General features: G+C 43.1%; 1 protein-coding gene across 4 annotated transcripts in view; it reads left to right on the top strand.

Annotated features, from left to right (window-relative positions):
- PDE1C (phosphodiesterase 1C) overlaps positions 1 to 18,622 on the top strand; it is a 540,295-nt gene that overhangs the window by 183,952 nt on the left and 337,721 nt on the right. The window lies entirely within an intron of this gene.

Genomic DNA, 18,622 nt, shown 5'->3' on the forward strand with positions numbered 1-18,622 from the left:
TATATCTCTTTGATGAGGGCTTTAAAGAACATCTTCCAAAACCATTAATGCTTTCTTCCCTCTAGCTTTGGGTGAAGTCCCTCACCTGCTCTGTGATTAAATGAGTTCATGAGGCTAGAGCTGAATTCCCAAGGTTATGCTGGAAGAGCAGCAATGCCTTAAGATGAACCACCAAAGAAAGAGGTGATGAGGATTCCCATGATCTATTAAGTCTGGGAAACACTGCATACTACACTCCATTTTGGAGGTTCATAATACCCCATACCATGATAAGGCTCTCAAATGTCCTCCAGTAAAGATACCCTCTTCATATCCTGTAATCCAGCCTTTCTATAATTTATTTGACCAAAGGCCATTTTAATTTTTATTTTTTTAACACCAAAATATTTTGTACTGGGGTATAACTGACTAACAATATTGTGGTAGTTTCAGGTAAACAGCAAAGGGACTCAGTCATACACATACATGTATCCATTCTCTCCCAAACTACACCCCCATCCAGGCTCAAAGGCCATTATTATGATGCCAGTTTATAATTCTGTGCAACATAATAAGATGGGGAATATTGGCCTAAGCATGGGATAGGCTATGGATTAGCACCTGTTGAGACTGGAGAGGGGTCGAGCATGAGGGGCCTTGGACTGTGTTCTTCTGTAGGCTCTTCGCTTACAGCCTGGTTTGTTTAGGTCTTATTTGGGATGAGGGTCTGGATGACATATCCACATTTGCACAAGGACAGTCTGATACATCTAGTTTCTAAAGTTCAAAAAGCAGAAAGAAAACCTTCCCCAGAAGCAGCATTCTAATTCTGCAGACTCAGTTGATGAGGACCATCCCTGCCGGAAGCAGCATACTGGGGATATTAGAAGGATGCAGCAAAGCTACACTTGTGTTGGAGAGCCAGAGTGGGCTGTATGAGAATAGACACTTCTGTCATGCTTGGACTTCCCACACCCAGGTCAAGGCCAGTGTGATTCTGGCCAAGCTGCACACATACCAAGCTGCACACACAGCAGCTAAGGGCAGGCCAGTCCAGCTGAGGATGGCTTCTGGGAGCGACACATCTTAGATGCCATTGTCTGGAGGGAAGAAATTGCGCATGAGGAGGTGGGATTGCTTGTGCACCCATAGAGGGGCTCCAGCTCTTTTCATCCTGGGAACACAGTCTTTGGTGGTTGTCTTGACTTCAGCCTCATCAGAAATATTGTGGCTGTTTGGTTTCTTTCCTAAGGAGATTTTCAGTCTTCAGGCTGTCTGAGTATGAAAATTGTTCTTCTTAATGAAATAACAAGATGATTCAGCATGCATTTATTAAACATTTCATATATGTTCTGGAGGACAAATTAACCTAGTCCTTGCCTTCAAAGAATTTATTTAGTATAGAGGGCTAGACTGTCTTTTAAAGAAGTAGGGATAATAAATGAGTAGAAAGATGTGCAATGATGAGTGAGCAGTACTAGCAAATGGTGCAAGCCAGGTTCTGGAGAATGCTCCAAGTTCTAGGATCTAAGCAGCTGAAACTTGTCCCCAACAGCCAAATTCATTGATGTCCCCTTAGCAAGACAGTGGGCCAGAGTCCTCGGGTAATTAGTCAAGGATATATAGTGACCAGAGCAAGAAATCTAGCTGACATTTTGCAGCAAACAGATGCAAAAGAGGCCTGGGTTTGCAGAACACTCACAACTACTAAGCTTGCTTTGGGAGCCAGCTGGTGAAATGGATCCTGGTAAAATGTGTAGGAAACTGGGGATTAATGATCTGTAGCATATTCTCACCAAGGGCTCCACTCTTATAATTGCAGAAGACGTTTTGTAACTGGGTGGGAAAGAAACCTGCTCTTCTTAAAGATAAACCCCATAGGAGCCCATATTACCTTGAATAAAGATGTGTATTTGTAACTTTCTCAGTGATGTTTTAAAAGACTTTGTCTACTGAATTGTCTAGGTATTTGTGAAATTATTGCATTTTACATGTGGATATTTTCATTTAAAGGGGCAGCTAGGGTAACTCTCTGGCTGTGGTTTGCCCTAGACTTTCCTGCTAAAGAATATGCCTGCAAAGCAGGAGACCCAAGTTCTATTCCTGGGTTGGAAAGATCCCCTGTAGAACAAAATGGCTACTCACTCTGGTATTCTTGCCTGGAGAGTTCCATAGACAGAGGACCCTGGTGGGATATAGTCTCTGGGCTGGCAAAAGAGTAGGACACGACTGAGCAATGAACACTTTCACTTTTCCCACATTTAAAACTGAAAGCCCAGCATCTCAGGGCCCCACTCAGTCCCAGGCACATGAAGACTATCTATTATCCTGGAGGCAGTTGCTGTGAAAGCTGTGCTTTGAAGTTGGACATCTGTATTGACTAGCTGAGCACTTTGGGTAAGTTGCTTAACCTCTCTAAACTTCTTTTCTCAGAAAAATGGGGAAAGTAATGCTGACTTACCAGATGCTGTGTAGATTCAGCAAGATGGTGCTTCTAGAAAACACTCAGCACAATGCCAGGCACCTTTAGATGTGCAGTAATTTTTCCTTCCAAAAATATAGTTTATCTACCATCTCAGCTTTTCCATTTTAGCATTTAAAAAAAGCAAACCCTCAAAGGAAGCCAGTGGGAGATTTACCCTCTGCCAAGCCTTCAGCACTTTCTGTGGATTATCTCCTTGGCTGAGCAGTCTGAGCCGGAAGTGAGCTCCAGATTCACTTTTGATTGTGTCCAGAGCCGATGCCTCGACATTTGCCTGGCAGCCTAGGCTAACCAGGAATGCCTGGTGAGGGGAGACAGCCCTAGCATCTCACTCTTGGTGTCAGATTCAGGTCACCTGGAAGTCAGCATCTGCCTAAAATTCCCAGTTTCAGAAAGCATCAGCATTTTGTGGCCAGCAGGCATGTGTCCAGTTACTGACCTGGGGTCTAACAGAGGAGGAGAGAAGATTTTGCAGCCTTCCACCTGGAGAGGATCATGCAGCCCTAGACATGAAGGTAGGGAGTCAGACAAAGGAAACAGTCTCCAAAGCTTGCTTTCCAAACCTTAAGTGAAAAACATGCACTTTTAAAGGAAGTTCTTCCTGCCTCTTGTCACAGGGCTACATGGAGAAACATCTCTCTTATGAAAAGAAAGAAGGAAACATCTTTGGAAGCTGTAAACATCATATTATTTCTCCCTAGGTTGATTTTGAGGCTTTGAGAATAAGACAGCAGGCTTTTAAGGCTTGCCTTAGAATGGAAGGATGAGCCTAAACAGATGTCAGTTTTGTTGCTTGGGCCAAAAAGCTTGGAGTCATTCTTAATTCTTCTCTTGCATATGGGGATATGCTTCTCTTTATCTCCACTGCTACCACCTGGCCAAGCCACTGGCATCTTTTGCCTGAATCACTTGATGTGGCCTTCCACCTGGTCTCCCCATTCTTGCCCTGGCCCCTGCCGTGCTTTGGCCTCATGCCAGCAGCCAAACACATCTTTGTAGGATGAGTTAGATTATGCCCCCATCCTGCTCTGAATCTTGCAGCGAATTCCCATCTCATTCTGAGTAGAAGCCAACGTCCTTGCAGTAACTGACATGTGTCCTTTCCACAGTCCCTTGTTATGGGACCCTCCCTCCTATGACCTGATTCTAGCCACACCAGTCCTTGTTCCATGAGCCCACCAGGCATGCTACTGTGCTGGAGCTTGGCTCTAGCTCTTCCTCGCCTTGGCCTACTCCTCTGCACAGCTCACCCCTTCACCTCCTTCAAGGTTTTGCTCAAATCTCACCTTCTGGGGAGGCCGACACTGGTCACCCTGGTCAGGGTTATAACTTGTCCCTTTCTCATACTCTCAGTCCCCCCCCCCCACCCCCGCTTCCTTTTTCCTGTTTCCCACAGCACTGCACCCCAACATTGTATATAATTTCTTGTGTGTGTCTTTGCTTTGGTCTCAGAGAAGATCACATCAAATGTTCATCAAGGTGTAGGGGGCAGGGGGCAGGCAGATCTGAGTTCAAATTCTACCTCAACCATTCATTCTCTGTCTGATTCGTGTAAGTTAATCTCTTGGAGGCTCAGTTTTCTCATCTACAAATTAGTAATAATGAGTTCACTCAGCAAGTGTTCGATAAGCACCAGCACTGTGACAGGCACTGGGAACAGAGAGGTGAATGTGAAAGACACCTTCCTTGTTGTTACACAACTGTGAGAAGAGGAGTTGCAAAAGCACATGTCATATGCCTGGTAGAGAACTTGGCATATATTTGTTGTTCATTAAATGCAATTCCTTGTTTTTGAAGTACTTGAATGTATTTTTAAAATTTTTTCCCAATTTAGTTCATACCATTTTCTTTTGGGGCTTCCCTGATGGCTTAGCAGGTAAAGAAGCTGCCTGCAATGCAGGAGATTCAGGTTTGAACCCTGGGTCGGGAAGATCCCCTGGAGGATGAAATGGCAGCCCACTCCAGTACTGTTGTCTAGAAAATCCCATAGACAGTGGAGCCTGGTGGGCTACAGTCCGTGGGGTCGCAAAGAATCAGGCATGATCGAGGGCAGCAACATTTTCATTTGGTGCTGTGAAAAGCAAACACACACACATACACAACACATGTTGTTGTTAAGCCAAAGCAGGATTTTTGGGAAAGGGGGATGGATGAGCTCTGAGAGGGTCAAAGAGCCTCCTAAGAATATATGTAAATTGTGATATTCACATTTTGTTAAAATAGGTAGAAATAGAATCTGTAATTTTTTAAATCAAATTTTCAAATTTTAAACTTTATCCATTAAAGTTTAAAATCTTTCCAGCACCCCATGATTGGTCTACTTTTCTAGGCTTCTCCAAACAAAGATTTGTAATGGAAACTGTGAAATGATGATTAATTCCAGGGTGGAAGATAGTTTTTTGTCCAGTCTTGATGCTGAGCTTCCTGGGTGGTGAGAGGAAAGCCTGTGGTATGTCAAGGTCATTGGCTTTTGCATCCCTGGTATCACTGGAATTTCAAGGCTTGTTCCCATGCAGATCAAACCAGCCCTGAGAAGGCTGGGATGACAGTGTAAAAAGTGTAAGCACAGGTGTTAGGAATGCGTCATTAATCTAGGTTGAGTACAGATCACAGAAGGCAGAGCCCCTCCAGCCCTCAGGATAATTCTGCACTTTGATTTGGAAAGCTTGAGAAAAGGACCATCCCAAAGAGTTAAATGCAGAAGTATTATTACTTTGTTATGACTGCTATTTATGTCATAAATAGCATAAATAAGGCTGCTGGCTCACTTAGCCCCATGCGTTATTTTCAGCTCTGCAGCATTTAATCCCAGTTCCCATCATTTTGTCTTCATTTGCGTATATCATTCCAGGAAAACATATTGTTTTGATTTCTTGCTTCTTGTAAGAGAAAAATTAGATGAAAGGAATGAGTGGAGTTTAAAAGGCAAGAAAATGGTATCTCCTTTGCTCTGCCTTAATGGATCGAGCAAATGAAATTTTTCCTTGATCTCCTCTCTGCTTGGAGAGAAGGAAAAATGCTGCCAAGCAAAAGCAAGAAAAGGGAGTGGGTGATGGAGGAGTTTCCTCTTTCTTTGATATGCAGTGTTTTTTTCAGAAGTCCTTAAACTGTACTTCTGTTCCTGAGCATGCTTGTGTTTTCCTTTTTTGTCATTTGAAGCTCTTGGGAAGAGAGCATGCCTCCCTGTGAAACCTGTGTAGTACATTCCCCTGAGGTCTGGGGCATCAGCCTGGCAGTCTGTGGCTTTCAGAGACTGTGGGTCTAATCCCTAGACCCTCAAATAAATGATTAAAGGAGTTACCATAATGAGAATTGAAAGCTCCTTTCCACCATCCCCAGCCTTGTTGAGGTGAAAGTGAAAGTGAAGTCGCTCTGTTATGTCCCACTCTTTGCGACCTCATGGACTGTAGCCCGCCAGGCTCCTCTGTCCTCAGGGATTCTCCAGGCAAGAATACTGGAATGGGTTGCCATTTCCTTCTCCATGGGATCTTCCCAACCCAGGGATCAAACCTGCGTCTCCCTCATTGCAGGCAGACTCTTTACCCTCTGAGCCACCAGGCAAGCCACTATTGAGGCTTTATTTATATTTATATTTATTTATAATCAATCAATTAAAAAATGTATATATTTAAGGTGTACAGAGTGATGTTTTGATATATGTATACATTGTGAAACGATTACCATCAAGCTAATTAACATGTCTGTCGCCTCACATAGTTCCCTTTTTTGTGTATGTGGTGAGAACACTTAAGATTTACTCTTCTAGGGTGTGGAGAAAAAGGATCCCTCTATTACACTGCTGGTGGAAATGTAAATTAGTGCAGCCGCTGTAGAGAACAGTATGAGGATTCCTTTAAAACCTAAAAATAGAACTACCATATGATCCAGTGATCCCACCCCTGGGCATATATCTGGAGAAAAAAATAATTTGAAAAGATATGTGCACCCCAGTGTTCATAGCAGCACTATTTATAATAGCCAAGACATGGACTCAACCTTAATGTCCATGGACTATTCTTTATCCATTCATCGACAGAAATACTACTCAGCCATAAAAAGAATGAAATAATGCTGTTTGCAGCAACATGGATGGACCTAGAGATTGTCATACTAAGTGAAATAAATCAGACCAAGAAAGACAAACGTCGTATGATATCACTTATCTGTGAAATCTAAAAAAGATGATACGAATAAACTTATTTACAAAATGGAAATAGACTCACAGACATAGAAAACAGACTTATGGTTATCAAAGGGAAAAGATGGGGAGGGGTAAATTAGGAGTTTGGGATTAAAATATAGACACTACTGTATATAAAATAGATAGCCAATAAGGACCTACGGAGAAGGCAATGGCAACCCACTCCAGTACTCTTGCCTGGAAAATCCCATGGACGGAGGAGCCTGGTAGGCTGCAGTCCATGGGGTCGAGAAGAGTCAGACACAATTGAGCGACTTCACTTTCACTTTTCACTTTCATGCATTGGAGAAGATAATGGCAACCTACTCCAGTATTCTTGCCTGGAGAATTCCAGGGACGGCGGACCCTGGTGGGCTGCCATCTGTGGGGTCGCACAGAGTCGGACACGACTGAAGCGACTTAGTAGTAGTAGTAGTAGTAGCACGGGCAACTATACGCAATATCTTGTAATACCAATAATGGAAATAATCTGAAAAAGAATGTATGTTTATCTGTATCACTCAGCTGTACACTTAAAACTAATACAACATTGTAAGTCAACTATATTTCAATAAAAATTGAAAAAAAGTTGTCAAAAAAAAAGAGGTTTACTCTCTGAGCAGTCCAACTCCTAAAAGCAGAGTAGAACAGTGCTTGCCAGGGGTGGTGGGACAGGGGAAATGGGGAGATGCTGGTCAAAGGGTACAGAGTTTCAGCTCTGCAGGATGAATAAGCTCTGGAGATCTAAAGCACAGCATGGTGACTGTAGTTAATAACACTGTATTGTGTGCCTGAGATGTGCCTTCCAGTGTTCTCGCTGTGGGCTCCTTTCTAGGCCCGCACTGCCACTCTTTGCAAGTGTGGCCTTGGGCTACACTCTCTTCTCTGCTCTCCTCATTTCTATTTGTACAGCTGCTTAAACATGGTTGAAATGGTCAGTAATCGCAGAGTCCCAGTACCATCATCAGAAGGCTTTGGGACAGAGGGCTGTTAATTGTTCAGGCACGGAGAGTTAACCTACCAACTTTTACAGAACATTGGTATGTCTGAGAGACCCCATAGTGGGGCAGGTCAGTGACAGGCTTCAGTTCAAATCCAGTTCTTACAGTGTGGCCTTGGGCAAGTGTCAATGTGAAGGTATCATGGGATATCATACTTGCAAACAGGGAAGTGCATACATACATACCTATGATAGAGGATAGCCATTATTATTATTACTGGTTGTCCTATTGGTAGCAGTATTTATGTCTGGGGAAAGGAGGATTGGATATGTCCTCTGGACACCATCCAGGATTAAACCTGCCCTTTCAGGAACAGTGACGGCTCTGTGCACACGTGGCCTTTCAGAGCTGTATTTTGACAACCGCTCAATTACCCAGATAGCTGAAAAATGTCAGCCGTGGATCCCGATGCATTATTGATGTTGGCCCTTTGCTTCCAGCGGCATTGCATGCTCCTTGTCTGCCGAGAACAGGAAGGGTATTCTCTCTCTGTTCTGTCCCTTGGAGGCAGGCCAGGGTGGAATCCTGCTGCAAAATGTTACTTCCCTCCAAAGGTGAAAAGCGTGAGTCACATCTGGTAGTCCTGGTGGGGTGATTTCCGCGCAGCCTCTCCTCCGCGGGCTTCTCCCTGTACCGCTTCACGGGTGATTAAAGGCAGGGCATCACGCTCTCCTCCGCGGGAGAGTGAGGTCAGAGCCCGCGGTGCGAAGAGGGATTTTCCTCGGCTTTGCAAACACCCGGCGACGTCACAGAGCCTCGGGGGCGCTATCCGTTGCGGCGGTGAAAGCGCGGCTGACGGGATATAGATTCATTCGGCGCGGGGGTGCTCGGCAGCTGAGACAAATCAGGCCTCCTGCCCGGGGCTCCGGCCGCCTTGGCGACCCAACGAACAAGAAACGCGTGGCGGAGTGTTTGCCAGTGCCAGGCGGGATGGCCTCGTCCCGCGGCACGAAATGACGTGGGCCCGGCTGCTGCCAGGAGCCCAGAATAATGTGTTCACGTGTACTTTCGCAGAGCACTCAGATAAGCTCGCAAATGTAAGCGCCTGCTTAATTGGCTTAAAAAAAAAGAAAAGAAAAGAAAAGAAAAAAAGTTCAGTCACAGCATTTTCCCAAGTCCTTTTGCCTTGGCATATTCCGTAGCTTTCTCAGGATTGGTTTTTGTCCCTTCCTCCCCTCCCCCTTTCTTTTGTGTTTTAAATGGTTTATAATGATGCATTTTTATTAGTCGTGACTTCCAGAGCTAGATAGTGACAGTGGGAGGTAGGCTGTCACTGAAATTCTAATCAAAATTTATAATCAAGCCTCCCTTGCCAATATTGTGACATAAACACAGTTTCATTCTGGTGAGAACGTTTCTAAAAGCCACAGTTACCAAATAAAGCTACGGAGGTCACCAGCTGTAAATGACCAGCCCTCTGTCAATAAATCCCTAACCAAGTTTGGCTTTGCTGTGAGAGGTGGAGAGGTTTTTGAAAAGGTCATGCGTTAAAATTTCCTCTCTGATTAGCTGGCTCTGGAACACAGGCACAGAAAAATCCTGCAATGAATTAATAGGAAGTGGTCCCAGTCTCAGGCAATCGGAACATCTTTAGGGATTGCTTAGCATTGATCTGGCAGAAATGGTTGGTTTCTGGTGGATTGAATCATATACTATAGAATTGGAGTACATATGGAAAATTATTATGAACACTAAAATTATGATCATTAAAATTCCGACTTCCAGGACAGATGAGATGGACTTCCGCACAGAATGCAGAAGGCACTTATGCTGGGCTGTATGAATGGGCGAGATGGAGACTGGTTTTCACAGATGCTTTTGTGCTTGGGTTGGGAAAGGGAAGTAGTAAATGAAATCTTTCTTATTTAGAGACTAATTGATTCGGAAGGCTCTGTTCGGTTTACCCATAGTGAAAGCAGAGTGGCTTCTAACAGGATCTTAATTGACTTGATTGGAGGTATTTTCAAGGACTTAGAACTCTTCCCTTTCAGAGCTTTAGTTAAAATTTTCAAGTGCTTCCTAAATCCCACTGAAGACAGTAATGTTTTGTTGCTTCATTTACATTAGCCAGGCTGTGGGGAAGTCACATAACCCTCACTGGAGGGTCCACCTGCTTCCATGGTGGTAATAGAGGCACCCAGTGCTTTTAGAGTTTTTCCCTAATCTGCTTTGCATGCTAATGACTTTTCAGTTGTGTCCGTAAGTTTCCGTTCTCCATAAATCAAGTCCCACTCCTTGCTTATAGGAGTCTGTTTCTGTTTTGGGAGTAGAAATGTAAGCATATATCAACCTGTGATTGGTCTGACAGCCTGTACGTGTGAAAGATTATGGGCCAAATCAAGGTGCCTTCAGGGTCTTTTTTATGAGCATGAATCTGTCAAAAACGTGTGGGTGAAAGGCATTCATGGAGACGTTGTTCTTTTACTCTCCTGGGTCTTAAAAACGCTTTCACTTCTGAGAATCACAGGGACTCGAATGGACCACTTAAATGTCCCCAAGGACAATTTCAAAAATACTGTCAGGAGTAGTTAGTATCTCTCATTCCCTTTGTGTGCTGAATCACACAGAAAGTAACACTTAACTTCTCTGGAGGTGAAGCTGCCAAATAACCAGAAGTTAACATTGTATGCACCAAAATGTAACCTGGGCTTTATTGCCTTTCCCTGGATAATCCCACAGTGGCTTCTGATGTAGTTGAAGGTTCATTTGTTTTCATGGCTCAGATTTGCTCTTTGAGTATAGTTTATATGGCAGGAATCATCTTGGACCATAAATGAAGTAAATTTTACAGTCCTTCTCTGAGGAGCCCATTTTGTCATTAATCAGTTGGTTTGTTATGCACTTGAGGGACAGTAATGGGCAAGACACTTATGATCTTTTGTCGTCCAGGAGAGTAGTCTAGTGAATCCTGTAGTAACCCTGTGCTTGGTCGCTCAGTCGTGTCTGACTCTTGTGACCCCATGGACTGTAGCCTGCCAGGCTCCTTTGTCCATGGGGATTCTCCAGGCAAGAATACTGGAGTGGGTTGCCATTCCCTTCTCCAGGGGATTTTCCCAACCCAGGGATTGAACTCAGGTCTCCTGAACTGCAGACAGATTCTTTACCATCTGAGCCACCAGGGAAGATCTACTCTATTCTGATGCTAGCGATTTTTGTATGTATGGGCTATGCATACTCTTTGTTGTTGTTGTTCAGATAGTAACCCCACCAATAAGGAAATGAATTCATCATCACTGACGAATTAGTTCAGGATAATCACTGTGGATTTTGGATACTGGAGCTCATGTGTCTGGGGTCCCTCCTCAGTTCAGGTCACTTCTTGAGATCATTTAGCATCTTTGATTAAGCCAGAGGATATTCTTGCTCCTTTCCAGCCATTCTTCACATAGCAACCAGTGATCCTTCATAAACACACATCTCTTGTAATCCCTAATGATTTCCCATTTCTCTTCAAGAGAAAGCTGGCCCATAAATCTGCCCTCAAGACTGCTGTGGCTCCACCCACCTGCTTCCACCACCTAATTCCAGGCCAGTCTTCCCTTTGCCAGGTCCCTCCTCCAGTCACAAGTCGCCTCCTTCCAATTCCTTGACCCATCAAATGCTTCTTTCTGCCTCAGAATCTATGCCTGTGCTGTCCCTCTTTATCAGAAATGCTTTTCTCGGGCTTATTACCTGGGTGACTGCTTTTCCTCCTTCAGGTCTTGGCTCAGATGTCACCTGTTCACAGAGGCCATCCCTGACCACTTAGGTGGACTAAAGATGGCTGTAAAATCTGTGTTACTTCCACCCCACCTCTGCCTTGGAAGGTGGAGTTTATTTCTATTGCCCTTGAATCAGAGCTGAGGCCCATGGTTGCTTTAATCAGCCAAATGCAGCAGAAGTGATGCTGTGCCAGTTCTGGGCCTGGCCCTTAAGATGACTGGCAGCTTCTACTTTCTGCCTCTTAGAACACTTGCTCTTGCAATGTAGTTACCATCTAAAGAAGTCTCAGCAAGCCACATGGACAGACCATGTAGAAAGAGGAGGGGGGAGGGGAGAGGGAGAGACAGAGAGAGAGAGAGAGGGAGATCCTTGCCAAGGCCTCAGACATGTGAGTAAAATCACATTGGATTGGATATTCTGGCCTGATAGCCATCTGACTGTAGCCTCATGAGAGACCCCTAAACAAGACCAGAGGAGGAACTGCCTGGTCAACCCACAGAAGCATGAGAGATAAAAGCTTTGTTTGCTGTTGTTTTGAGCCCCTACATTTTAGAGGGTGGTTTGTTATAGAGCACTAGCTGGTTGAAATTCTTGACCTATTTATACATAGGTCCCACTCCCATTGTTTTCTATACTGGAGAAAACAGTTTCTGATTATTTTCTTTTCAGCACTTTTCACAATTTATAATGATGTATTTATTGTTTTATAATTCATCCAGCATCTGGTACCCTAATTAGACGGTTGCTTCATGGTGTAGGCACTGGATGTTTTATTGACCTCTGCATATCTGCCATCACAGAGTGCCTGGCACAGAGTAAGCACTAAGAAAATGTTTGTTGAATGAATGAGTGAATGAAATTTAAAAGTTTCCAGCATTTATTTGTGAGATTGCCACCCTCCCCCACCCGCCCCACCACCTTCCCTAGTACAGAGACAAGAATCTTCAAATCTTCTCTGGTGGCTGTTCAAAAACAATTTTTGAGATTTATTTTTATCTTTCTTCATAAATCATACTTGTTAGATCATAATTCTACTTTGCTTCTACTACACACCTGCTTAGCAGATTTTAATGATTACTTATCGGCAAGAACATAGACAAACTGAGCTTCCCTGTGGTGGTTCAGGCTCACCTTTGTCTGCAGATCCAGTCTTTTTCCATTGTCCCTTTCCTGTCCCCCTGGCCCCCATCACTCCTTGTTCCTTGTTGTGACCTGAGCCACCACACATGTTTCCACTTTCCTGGAGTTCTCTTCCTCTAAATTCTTCTTTTGGAAAGCCTTTGCCAATGACCCATGGGTTGAGCAGACGTCCCTTCTTTATATCTGTGAACCAACCCTTGAGCCAAATCCTTGGGTGGCCACAGGAGCTGTTTTTGAGACCCGGGAAGAAGTTCAGAGATAAAAGAGCCCTGGGCCAGGTTCAGGGGACACGTGTCCTAGTCGCGGCTTTACCAATATCCAGCTCCAGGCCATGTGTGGTTATGGAACCTACCTGGGCTGCACTTTTCTCTCAGTAGAACTTAGGTAAAGGGATCGCTAAGGTCCCTTTCAACACTGAGGCTTTCATATTCAAATTTCCTTTATGGGGATATAAGAACAACCAGCCAATCAATGTATGTGCATTTGGGTCAGAATTTGGCTGACTACAGCATCAGCAGTTTTACATGAACAAAATTTTCAATTTTGTTAGTACAGCCAAGTTAATTCTGCTGGGTTGGCAGCATGCTCTGAGAGGCAGGGTGGCCACTGGGGGCAGGAGTCAGGGAAGCCTTGTGCTGTTACGTTTCCCGGCCATTAGCTGGAGGGTAGACCAGCTGGAGGGCAGCTGAGAGACCTCTCAGACCTCATCCGCTTCATTTCTAAACTAGGGATAACAATAATATGTGTTTCACTCATTCTAGGGTTGTTTTTTTGGAGGGGCTAATGTGTATAATATGGCAGTGCTTTGACAGGCCATTATCAGAAAGTTATTGAAACACAATTTTTGATTTATTTACCAGAAATCAGATTTAATTTATTTTTTATGCATTTATAATAAATATATATATATATAAAATCAGAGACTTTATTAAAATAAAATCTCCTTTCAGCTTCCCTTCTTTCATGTGCTGTTGGACAGATGAGATAGGGGAGAGACTGTTGTCTCATGAGAGCCTTCAGAGTTTAAGATACTGGTCATACAGGTTTTCTTAAAACTCCTTACAGCAATCCCCTAAGAGAGGAGTTGTGTTTGCTAGGATTCTTTTAGTCATCAGTGACAGAAATCTTATTCAGGTTAGTTTAAGTGGAAAAAAAAGAAAAAAACACAACATGGGATGGGGTAGAAGGTATTTATTTTGTTAATGTAAGTTAAAAGTTCATGGGTAGGCATAGCAGGCTCAAGGAGCTCAGAAGATCCTGTAACATTTTATTTTTTTAGTTCTTCTGTCTGCTTTTCTCTATGTTGGTGTCATTTTTTTTCTGGTATACCCTCTCTACATGGTAAAAAAGATAACTTCAGGGCCAAGATAATCTCAAGCCTTTTAGCTTGTTATCTCAGAGAAAAGACAAGTAGACTTCCTCTCTTTTTCCCAAAGGCCACATCAGATTTTCCATAAAGGACCAAGTGCTGGATCTGCTTTAGTTACATGTCACCCTCAGACCACTTTGTTCAGACGTGGGAGGTGGATGACTCGATTGGCCAACCTAGCCGCCTTGTTTATTATAGTCAAATCTAGCCAGGGGCCAGATTCTAGGTTTTCCTACAGCTTTTTTGGGTCCATGAAAAGCTTAGTTAGCTCAGACCAGGCTGCAGGTTTTGAGAGGTTACTGAGCCCAACCCAGCCCTGGCGGGAGAAGAGAAGGGACTTGTTCCAGGTCACATGTGATTCAAAGCTACTCCTGGTCCTTTCCTCTTCCTGTGTCACCTCCACTAGAGGGGTGACACGAATTTCTCCTGTCAGAGCAACTGAATGATCCTTCCAGAGGGAGGGGCAAAAACTGGGTCACATGCAGGTTACATCAGACGACCCCTGGGACTCCATCCTGTCTCTCCTCCTATCTCCTCTCCCTGGCTTTCTGGGCCACACTCTGGATAGATAAGCCACATTTCATGTGGGGCTGAGACTCGGTCCTCTGAGCTTCATCAGTCCACTTTCTCTTTTTGCACCTTTTATTTTCATGGTGGAGGTGGTTCCTGGTACAGAGTCTGCCCCATATTATGAAGCCAAAAAGAGAAGAAATCAAGGGGGAAAGCAGTGTGATCATTACCAAAGAGGCCCCTTGCCAGAAAGAAAAGCCCGTGGGAGAGAAGAGCCTGTGTTGACAGTGTGTCCTGGGGGCTGGCTCACATCCGTGTAGGCGGGAAGGAGGGGCTGCTGTGCCCAGTGGTGCTACTTGTGATGTCCTAAAGGCTTCTCCAGAATTTCCTCATCAACAGACTCTAGATGATGCCATTGGCAAGTCATGAAAAATGTATCAAGGGCAGTGCTTGTCTCATGGAGGTCAAAGCAACTGGTCATATTCTCAAAGCTAGAAGATGAGTATTCATGGGAGATAATCCTGTGTTTTTCCTGACTTTATCCAGCTATCCAGTTTTCTTTATCCAGATCCTCCTTGGTAAGCCCTGGTTATCATTTGCCCAGTGGTTGTTGCATAGTACTGTGGCAGCTTCCCTGAGTTGACCTCAGTATATGATGAATATTCAGGCAGCAAGTACCCTCCACATGTGACTGTGCTTCCCTCTACATAGAGTCATCCATGGCTCCCTGTCATCCACAGAAGAGAGCCCAGACTTCTTCCATGACCACACAGGTCTGGCTGACCCCTCCAGCACTTTCTCTTGCTTCTCTTAGTCATGCACTTATAGTCAAGCTACATAAAATTGTTTGTGGATTGCTGGACACTCCACCCTTTCTCACGCTTCTGTTTCTTTCCCTACAGTTCCCTCTTTCTAGAATGACCTGCCTCCATCCACCTTCCACCTTCAGGATCCAGTTCAGATGTTATCTCTACTATATAACCTCCTTGATTCCCCCCACCCCTCAACTGTGCTGCTGCAGCTCCACCTTCTCTGTTATATATCTTTTGTCTTTTTATGTGTCTGCAGGGAGGAGATATAACTAAGGGAAAAGAACTTTGCACTCTGGTCTGGATTTAAAACCTGGCTTTACCCCTATAGCAGTGCATCTTCACAAAAATGATCAGACTTTTTGGGAGCCTCTCTGTCTTTACTTGTAAATGTTGTTGTTCAGTTGCTCAGTCTTGTCTGACTCTTTGCAACCCCATGGACTGCAGCACGCCAGGCCTCCCTGTCCATCACCAACTCCCAGAGTTTACCCAAACTCATGTCCTTTGAGTCGGTGATTCTATCCAACCATCTTGTCCTCTGTCGTCCCCTCATGCCTTCTATCTTTCCCAGCAATGGGGTTGTTTCCAAAGAGTCTGCTCTTTGCATTAGTTGGCCAAAGTATTGGAGCTTGTAAATGGGCATAATGAATTCTCCTCAAGTGTTTCATTGAGGGTGAAAGTGAGCCAGCCTATGATGTGCTTAGCACGGAGCTTGGCACATGGTTGTTCTCAATAAGCAGTAAGAGTAGTGGTGTGGTTAGTGTGGTTATTACTGAATTGTGACATTGTCACAGTGAAAGGGACCTTGAGGGGTCATTGTTATGTTTGCAAAGCCTGATTCCTACTCCCTTGTCTGATGGTCATGCAGCTTCTGCTTGAACTCTGCCATGTACAGGGAGCTCACTCTCTCTGATCTTGTGATCCTTAATGCTGATGATGCAGAGGTTTTTTGGTACTTAGGTTAAGTTATTCTTTGTCTATTTGGGGAACTGTTTTAATTCCTGAACCAAAGATCTTATTTTTTGTTTTTATTTTTATACAGTTTGTTTTAATGGCTATACTCCACTTACAGTTGTTACAAAATATTGGCTACATTCCCCACGTTGTACAGAACATCCCTGTAACCTATCTTCCACCCTGTAGTTTGCATCCCCTCTACCCCACCCCTCTATTGCCCCACCTCTCTACCCTGGTAACCACCAGTTTGTTCTGGTGGTTTGCAACAAACCATTAGTTTGTATCTGTGAGTATACTTCCTTTTGGTTTTATTCACTAGTGTGTTGTATTTTTTTTGGATTCCACCTATAAGAGATATCACACAGTGCCTTTCTCTGTGTGACTTACTTCACTTAGCTCAGTGTCCTCCAAGTCCATCCATATCACTGCAAAGGACAAAATTTCGTTCCTCTTAATGGCTGAGTAGTATTCCATTGTGTGTGTCTATCACATCTTCTTTAGATATTCACTTGTTGATGGACACTTAGTTTGCTTCATACCTTGATAATGGTAAGCAATGCTGTATTGATCATTGGGGTGCACATATATTTTGAATTAGTGTTTTTGCTTTTTTTTTGGATACCCATGCCTGGAACTGCTGGGTAATATGGTAGTTCTATTTTCAGTCTCTTGAGAAATCTTCATACTGTTTTATGCAGAGGGTGCATCAATTTACATTCCCACAAACAGTGCACAAAGATCCCCTTTTCTTCATGTCCTCCCCACCAACTGTTATCTTTATTCTTTTTGGTGATAGCCATTTTGATAGGTGTGAGGTGATATCTCATGGTTTTGAATTGTGTTTACCTGATGAGTAGAGATGTTGAACATCTTTTCATGTTCTGTTAGACATTTCCTTTCTTCTTTGGAAAAGTGTCATTTCAGTTTTTCTTTCTGCCCATTTTTAAATCTAGTTGTTTGTTTTTTGATCTTGAGTTTATATGTGTTGGACATTAATCTCTTGTCAGTCATATCATTTGCAAGTATTTGCTCCCATTCAATTGGTTGTCTTTTCATTTTGTCAATGATTTCCTTTGCTGTGCAAAAGCTTTCAAGTTTGCTTAGGTCCTATTTGTTTATTTTTGGTTTTGTTTCCATTATTTTAGGAGACAGATCCCCCCCCAAAAATTCTGTGATTTATGTCAAGGAGTGTTCTGCCTATGTTTTCCTCTAGGAATTTTATAGTATTCAGTCTTAAATTTAGGTCTTTAATTCATTTTGAGTTCATTTTTGTATATAGTATTAGAGAATGTTCTAATTTCATTCTTTTACATGTAACTGTCCAGTTTTCTCAGCACTACTTATTGAAGAGACTGTCTTTTCTCCATTGTATATTCTTGTCTCCTTTATACAGTTGACCACAGGCGCATGGGTTTATTTCTGGGCTTTTCATCCTGTTCATTGACCTCTGTGTCTATTTTTGTGCCAGTGCCGTACTGTTTTGATTACTGTGGCTTTTGATTACTGTCAGATTGTGTGAAGTCAGGGAGCATGATTCCTCCAGCTCTGTTCTTTCTCAAGACTGTTTTGGCTATTCAGGGACTTTTGTGTTTCCATACAAATTTTAAATTTATTTGTTCTAGTTCTGTGAAAAATCCCATTGATATTTTTATAGGGATGGAATTGAGTCTGTAGATTGCCTTGGGTAGTATAGTCATTTTAATAATACTGATTCTTCCAAACCAAGAACACAGTATATGTTTCCATCTGTTTGTGTCATATTTAGTTTTTTCATCAGTGTCTTTTTGAGTATAAGTCTTTCACCTCCTTGGGTAGGTTGATTTGGTGAATTATTAAGTTGGCAATTATATGTATGTATATATATGTTATGTATATTTATGTATATATGCACATCTATGTTTAATTAATGATGTTTTACCATATAAGATTTCCTAAAAGGTCTTATTCAAAAAGCTTGGAGAGGAAGTTGCCATGGAAACTGACCTCCAAAGCAAGGTTGCCAGTGGAAATTGTAGCTTGTAATGTTGTGTTGCTACAGTGTGCAAGCATACCCTGTCTGTGATAGATAAAGAGACAACAAAATCTGAGTAACATAATAACATAGTGTATCCAAAAGTAGCAATATTTTGCAGGCAGAGAGAGGATGAATTCTTTCTGATGTGGTTTAGAAAGAGCCTTCAATGAGAAGCAAGGAATCCTGAGGTGTTTTATGGTACTTTGACCTCAGTTTTCTCATCTGTGAAGTGGGAGCATTGGTTACTCAGAGATGGAATATCGAAAAGGCAGAGGTGGGCTTTGACCCTGAGAACTAATTACTCTACTTCCCCATTCAACAAGAGTAGCTCTTTCTTTACTTTTTAAATCTGAGGTATGTATTAAAATCCCTTATAAGTATTAATTTGAAATAAAATATTCTATTGCTTAAAGAATTTGAAGATAATCTAAATTAGATTATCTTTAAGGTTTCCCCAGCTCCAAAAACTACTTTGGCTC

The sequence above is a fragment of the Bos taurus genome, chromosome 4 (assembly GCF_002263795.3).
Source record: "Bos taurus isolate L1 Dominette 01449 registration number 42190680 breed Hereford chromosome 4, ARS-UCD2.0, whole genome shotgun sequence".
Taxonomy (NCBI): Eukaryota; Metazoa; Chordata; class Mammalia; order Artiodactyla; family Bovidae; genus Bos; species Bos taurus.